This window comes from Mesoplodon mirus, assembly GCF_964341445.2.
Source record: "Mesoplodon mirus genome assembly, chromosome: 11".
NCBI classification, from domain to species: Eukaryota; Metazoa; Chordata; class Mammalia; order Artiodactyla; family Ziphiidae; genus Mesoplodon; species Mesoplodon mirus.
In genome coordinates this window covers 43293595-43301498 of record NC_138987.1, presented here as the reverse complement: position 1 = coordinate 43301498, position 7904 = coordinate 43293595, and positions in this window count along the sequence as shown.

The window sequence follows — 7904 nt, the reverse complement described above, 5'->3', positions numbered from 1 at the left end:
CAGGAGTGGATGCCTAAGCCATAGCCAAGGCCGTGCAGCCATTCAAAGGAATGAATTACTGGGATCGATTTTAAAGAAAAAAAATATTCATGGAACATGTAGATTTCATTCATATTCAATGTTAAGCACACAAGCAATACCGGATACTGTTTATGTACAGATATGTACATAGTAAAGGAATAAAAAGAATGCCAGCCAAACTGGGGTTCGTGTTACTGCTTCCAGGAGATGGGGCAGAAAGGAGTTGTTGGGGGAACATAAAAGGGGCTTCAAGGGCTTCCCTGGTGGCGCAGTGGTTGAGAGTCCGCCTGCCGATGCAGGGGACACGGGTTCGTGCCCCGGTCCAGGAAGATCCCACATGCCGCGGAGCGGCTGGGCCCGTGAGCCATGGACGCTCAGCCTGCGTGTCCGAAGCCTGTGCTCTGCAACGGGAGAGGCCACGACAGTGAGAGGCCGGTGTACTGCAAAAAAAAAAGGGGGGGGGGGGCTTCAAGTATAACCCACCCACCCACATGCCCACAACCTCCAGACCCACGTCCTATGGGGCTCTGTATCTGCCCCCAAACACTCCTGGCTTTAATGTGTTTGGGTCAGACCTGCAGAGTTGTCAAAGTTCTTCACTTTGAAGGTGACAGAACTTTCCTTTTCTTCCCTGCAAAGTCCTCAAAGGAGAAGAAGATGGAAGGGTTCCCCTCCAAGTCTTGGAAACAGAATCACCGATTTCTGGGTGGTCCAGAGACCAGCGTTTATCCCCAGGCTGAAGACCCAGCCCCCTCCTCGCTCCTCATCAGGGGAACTCACCCTCATGTTGGCTTGCCTCCAGACCCCTCTCGACCAGCATTCAGACCCCAAGGCCCCCCCAACAGGCCTCTACCTACAGGCTGGGCACACACATGTCAGCTCCAGGAGGGCAGAACACGGCCGGCCCAGGGGATGAGCCCTGTTGTTCACACAGTAGACACTTGCTGCATGAATGAACCAGCCGTGCTCATGGAAGCTCATGCATCATAGGCCTAGAATTCCGTAGGTTCTCAACGAATGCTCCTAGAGCAAATGCAGGTGTGCCGTGGGAGAACACTGTGCCCCAAGAAACTTTCTGAGTCAGAGCAGCCGCTGTCTCTGGAGCCCCATCCAGGAGCTCTGCTCAGCCCATCTTTCCCCTCAGGGTTTTCCCGTGACCATGGGGCTGCTGGATGCTGAGGGGGCTGGGAATCCCCCAGAGAAGGGAGGCGGGAAGTGCTTCCAAGAGGACCTTGGAAGTGCTGATGTGGGTCATCTCGGGAGCCCACCGCCCCACAGGACACACCTGAGGGACCGGCCACCTCCTGGCTCCCGGCTCCAGGCAGGAGTAGGGGGGGTTAACAACAAGCTGCCCACCTTGGTGCCTTTTTATCCACAGCAGCCTCACTCCTATGCAGGAACGGGGGGAAAGGGGTCTTTGCCAAGGCAGGAGGGGAGCAGGAGGACCCCTGCTGGGGACTGAGTTGAGACGGGGAGGGAGGGTAGCATCTGGATGACAGAGCCACACATCATAATGACAAGCAGTCAGGGGTCAGGGCTCGGAGCAGGGAGCATCTTACACAGGCAAGATTTATCGGCCTGTCACTCACCAAATGTATTTACAATAAAACCTGACATCACAGGAGTTTCTGGAATAAATATTTATCTGTTTCTTGTGCTCTGGCTTTGAGGCCAATCCATCTCTGAGTGGCCACGTGTGTGAATAAAGAACATCCCGGAGAGTGGCAGCCAGGGTGGGGTGAAGGAGGAAAGAGGCTGTCCCCTCCAGGCCCAGGAGTCAGGGGGTGACCACAAGCCATCCAAGCCTGGGGCTCAGGGGGCTGGCCATCCCTCCGATGTGCTGGTTAAACCGGGAGCCTGTGGACAGACACACCTGCCTTCCCACAGGTGAGGAAACACCCCGAGCCCCAGGGCCCTCCGTGGATGGCCTGTCTGCACCTCCTGAGCTCCTGGCCTGGCATCTGGGCGGTTTCAAATGAGAAAATCAGTGAGTGTGGGTCTTGAGAAGGTTACCACCCCTGCGTCCACCGGAGGACCATGGAGGGTGACGTGGGAAACTCCAGGTCAGGATACCTGGACTGACCCCTGGTCACCTCTGTCCTGAGGATTGGGAAGGCCACGAGGAGTCTTGTCCTCACTGCTATACAGGGAAGGAGAGGGAGACAGAGGAGGAAGCCCTTACAGCACTGGGGAACCAAGCTCGGGCCTTCACATACATCACTCACCACAGTTCTAAAGCAGTATCAACCCCGGGACTTCCCTGGCGGTCCAGTGGTTAAGACTCCGTGCTTCCACTGCAGGGGACACGGGTTCAATCACTGGTCGGGGAGCTAAGATCCTGCATACTATGCAGCATGGCCAGAAAAAATTTTTAAATTAAAAAAAAAGTAGTATAGACCCCAAATGAACTTATTTACAAAACAGAAACAGACTCACAGACTTAGAGAACGAACTTATGGTGACCAGGGGGGAAAGGGTGGCGAGGGGAGGGATAGATTGGGAGTTTGGGACCGACATGTACACACGGCTATATTTAAACTAGATAACCAACAAGGACCTACTGTAGAGCACAGGGAACTCTACTCAATACTCTGTAATAACCTACAATGGGAAAATTATTTGAAACAGAAGAGATACGTATATATGTATAACTGAATCACTTTGCTGTACATCTAAAACTAACACAACATTGTTAATCAACTATACTCCAATATAAAATAAAAATTAATAATAAAAAAAAGACTGTGGGAAGTGGGTCCAGTCCTGAAAAAAACAAAATCCAGTGTACATTAATTATGATGTTTGGCCAACATTTAAGTAAATAAGTTTCTTTGTTCTTGGCTAAAAAAAAATTAAAATTAAAAAAATAAAATATTTGATTCATAGAAAGGATCTATTTTTGAAGAGTGCCCCAAATAAAGGTATCTGCAGACATCCAAGTAAATAAATAAAGTAGTATCAGCCCCATTTTACAGATGAGAACACTGAGACTCAGGAAAGGTGAATAACCCTCCAGGGTCAGTCACATAGATAGTAACTAGCAGAGTAGAGATTTGAAGCCAGGTCCACTTGTCGCCTTCTCCCAAGGCCATGCTCCTGCCGTCACACCAGGGACCCAATGACCTGCCACTACACGAGTCAAGGACCTTCACAGACACGGGCACTTGGTCTGATCCAGTCTCCCCGGCACCATCAGAGTGTCCTCAGACTGTCCTCCCCCGCCCCTGCCACACCTCGCCTCTCCCAAGAAGCCCCTGCCTCTCCTGCCCACCCTCCCTCTCCCCACACGCCATCTGCAGCTCCGCTGTAGCCCCCAGCTACAGGGCTTCCTCCCTTGCACCAGAGCCACCAACTTGGCCACCAGGCTCCTGGAGGGGACATGGCAGACCTGGGAGCCCAGGACAGTGGCTGACCCAGATGCGGGAGCACAGAGAGCAGTAGTGACCACGATGAATCAGAGACCACTGGCCCCTTTCAAGGGGTCGGCCTACTCCCAACGGAATGTGGCCCCTGGACATCCTGACCAAGGATGGCCAATTCTATTAATTTTTCAACAGGAAAACTAACAGAACTACAGAGTTCCAATGAATCCTCTCAGGGTTTAGACACTGGTTTGAGATTTTGTGAAAACACATAGCAAGGCCTGCTAGCAGGGGGACAGTGGCCAGAGTGGCCTCCACTGTGAACAGGGCAGTCAGCCAGCAATGGGAAGGGTACAGTGCAGAATGGAGTGGCAGCTGTACCTGAAGGCCCCCTTGCTCTAAGGAATGCTTTGCCAAGGAAAGGCATCCCAGGAAGGCGGGAAGATGCCAGGCAGGCCAGTGTGCACAGGGGGCCCTGACTCAGCTTCTAAAGGGGAGAGACACCATCGGACCCACCTGTGTCTACACCGCGAGCACGTGGACCTCAGTGACTGGACTCAGAGAACAGTGGCCAACGAGTGAACACTCTCCTGCCTTTTCTTCCTTCTTACATTTTTGAACAAATCTTTTCCCCAGGCCAAGTTGAAGTACAAAGCTCTTGTTTTCTGGAGAAGACTGCGTGAGAAGCTCTCCTGGCTTGGACAGGGAGAGAATGGTGTTTCAAGATAAAGCTGTTAATCACTGCAGTTCTTCCAGGCCTCAGCCGGGGCTGCCCGAGGAGCTGGAAGAATCCGCAGATAAGGGGGCTTGCAGGACACCAGTTTAGTGTCCTTGGTGGGCCCTGGGCGCCAACTGTGACAGACAGCTCGGAGCAGGGGTCTCGAACTGGAGCACCCAGCAGCCCCGCCTAGAAAAACAGACCTCGGGCCCATCCCCAGAGCTCCCGACGCAGCTGCTCTGCATTTCTAGCAAGTTCCTGGGGCGGGTTCTGCAGTGCCCTTGGTGAGCAAGGCCTGGGACAGGAGAATGGCGGTGGGGGCCCCATCCAGACAAGCCCTCTGATCCCAGTGGCCCTTACAGGAAGGAGTGGGCATGTCCCCGCAGGACAGTGACAGGCTGTGCTCCTGGTGGGTCACTGTCTGAGCCCTGTCTCCTCAGCGGCACAGGATGGCATCCCTACCACCCCGCAAAGCCATGGGGCTGGAATCAGGAAAACCACCACGTGGGGCTTTGTGGGCAGTTCTGCAAGGACCACGGTCACCTGGTGCCCGGGAGGGCTGCCCACACCCCGTGGCCACCTGCCTGCACTCCTCCCCTGGCACTCTCCAGCGACCCCCTGGAAGCTTCTCCAGGATTCCCAGTCTCCTGCGAGCCACAACACCCCGGCCTGTACCCACGGACCCCCTTGCCGCCTGGCTCACCTGGTCGGTGTCCTGGCCACCGCACCTGCACCCAGCAGCCCCACGTGCATCCCTGCACCCAGATGGCCTCTGGACCACAGTGCCCATTCTGTCTTTGTCACCCACCAGGTGGGCGTGTGAGGGATACTGAAACCAGCCAGGCTGAGGGCCTGCCCTCCTCAAGGTGACCACACAGCAGGCAGAGAGGAAAACGCCCAGAAGAACCTGTGTGACGGACAGTGGGTACGTGAGGAAAGGGAAGGAAGAGCACAGGTGTGTGTATCTTCTGCGCCTCGGTGCGTGTTCACCTCCTGTGCATCTGTGTGTGCACCTGTGTGTCACTGGCCAGCTGGCCGATTTAGAGCCTTGATTCCATCAAATCCTCACAAACGCAGTGGAACAGGCTATGTTGCTACTCCAGTTCAGAGATGTGGAAACGGAGGCTCAGGTGACCGTGGGGCCACACACACCCAGCAGAGATGGGGCGGGACTGGGTCTGTCTGATCCCCGAGGACACATTCGCTTCCCGCTCCTTTGACCGCAGACACCGTTACCTGAAATACTAAGCTTGCATCCCCACCCTGGTTCCTGGATGGAGCGTCACCCCCGAAGCCTGACTCCACGATCCTAGGTCTAAGCCAACAGCCTTGGAGGGGACCTGACCCTGACCCGAGATCCTCAGTGTCCAGAACCCAAAGAGCTCCCAGCTTCACCAACCACGCCCCGAGCACCCGTCTGGAGTAGGTTGAACAGTGACCCTTAAAAATAATATGTCCACATCCTGATCCCTGGACCTGTGAATGCGACCTTATTTAGAAAGCCAGTCTGCAGAAGTGACTGAGTCTTGGGTTTTCAGGTGGGCCCTAAATCCAACTACAAGTGTCCTTATAAGATACTAAGAAGACACACAGGGTGGGAAGAGGAGGCCACGTGATGACAGAGGCAGACGATGGGGCCACAGCCCAGGAGCCCCTGGAGCCCCCAGAACCTGGAGGGGACAAGGAGGGAACCCCCTACTCTGGAGCCTCCAGAGGGAGCGTGGCCCCCGACACCTTGACTGTGGATTCTGGCTCCAGAACTATCAGGGAATCAGTGCCTGTCGTGTTAAGCCCCTCTGCCCTGGGTGGGGTCCGTGGGGTCCAGGACACGGATGCACCTTTCCTCCCTCAGCTGTAACATGAGTCTGGGATTCCGGCAGGTCTGAGTTCAAATCTCTGCTCCTGCACTTACTGCCTTTGGGGCCCCCATGCCCCCCAACCTTCTCAGAACAATGGAGACAGGTCGGCCTCGCTCTCTCCGTGAGGCCTGGGCAGGACGATGGGCACAGCCACCAGGGGGCAGCAGGGAGTGACGCAGGGAGGAACACACAGACCAGGCTTCCACGGCTGCCCTCACAAAGGACCCGAAACTTGGCGACTTCAGCACCACCGACGGGTCGTCCTGCAGCTCTGGCCACCTGAGTCCGATCTGGGTCGCCAAAGTCAAGGGGCGCACGGGGGGCTGGCTCCTTCTGGAGACTCCCGGAGACAATATGTCTTCTTCAGCTTCTTGGTCGGTACCCCTTCCTCCATCCTAGAGCCAGCAGTGCAGCAGCATCTTCAGATCTCTCCGACTCCCTGACCTCTGCCTCCATCACCACATCTCCTCTCTGACCCTGACCTTCCTGCCTCGTCTCATGAGAACCCTGTGATGACACTGGACCCACCCGATAACCCAGGCCCATCTCCCCATCTCAAGGTCCTTCACTCAATCACATCTGCAAACTCCCTCTTCCACGTAAGGAAACACTCCCAGTTTCTGGGGACCAGGACCTGAGCATCTCTGGGGTCCTTATTCCGGCCACCACACGTGGGCTCCCCTCTACTCTGCCCCTAGCTGATACATGATCCTGGGCAGACCCTTGCCCTTCTCAGGCTTTGGTGGTGAAGACCAGGGCCATGAAAATGTGGACGCAGCACCTCACCCAGCCTTGGGCGGAGGGAGCTGGCACAGTCCTGGAGCATGTGGGGAGATGAACCTGAAAGAAGCGTGGGGTGCCGGCTCCAGAGGGGACAGCACAAGCAAAGCCACAGAAATGCAAAAGAGCCTCCGTGCCTTTCATTCCAGCAGAAACCTAGTAACGAGGTTGCCCAGGGTCTTCTGGAGGCTGTAAGCTTTCAGATCTGTTTCGGTCCTAACAGCTGGTCAGGAAGCGGGGATTCCTGCAGAGAACATTAGGTGGCTGGAGAGGGTGATCGGCACAGATGGTCCAGGGGAAAGCCAAGGCCAGCATCCTGGGAGCTGTGGGCACCCTCCAGACTCCCCACCAAGGGAGCTTGGCATGTTCCAAAAGCCAGCTCCAAGGTGCCTCAGCAGAGCAGCCCCTCTGATGGTCTTTGACGTGAACATGGCTGGGATCCGGCCATCAGTTCCAAAGCCAACTTTAACCTGACATGCCAGCCAAGCTCCCTCTTAGCTGTTTCCTAAAAGGACTTCAGAGTTGCCCAGAGTTCCATGTTGGGCAGAGGTGTAATAGAAAACTGGGAGTTAGAAGGCCCCGTTAGACGGTAGAGCCAAAGGCTTCTCTGTCTTTTGAGACCCAAGTCAGGACCCACCCATGCACATAGGCCTGACACTGCCAGCATCTGCCTGCCTTTCTGGAGCATCTTTCCTTGGCAAAGCAGCCTTTCAAGCAATGACATCTTCAGGTATGGCTTGCTCAAGCACAGCCATTACTCCGCTCTGCACTGTATCCTTCACCTTGTTCACTGTGGAGGCCACACAGGCCACTCTCGACCTGTAAACAGGCCTCGCTAAGTGTTTTAACAAATCTCAAACCCAGGACTCAAACAGCACAGCCAGGAGGGCCTACCATGGTGGGAAGGAAACTGGGCAGCCTAGCCGTGTCACCAACTCGATCTGCCTTCTCAGGGAGCCTCTTGGCCTGCTCATCTCTAGAGAACCCCATGAAAGTGGGACAACACCCAAGAATTCTGGAGGCCCCGAGGGTCTCACATTCCTTATACGCCAGCTCTTCTCTGCCTCTGTGAAAATCACCACCGCCCCTGGACTCTCCATCGATACAGTGAATATTTGACCCTATGGATCAAGGGAGCGTAAGAGGTGCCTGCAGCCCAAAGAC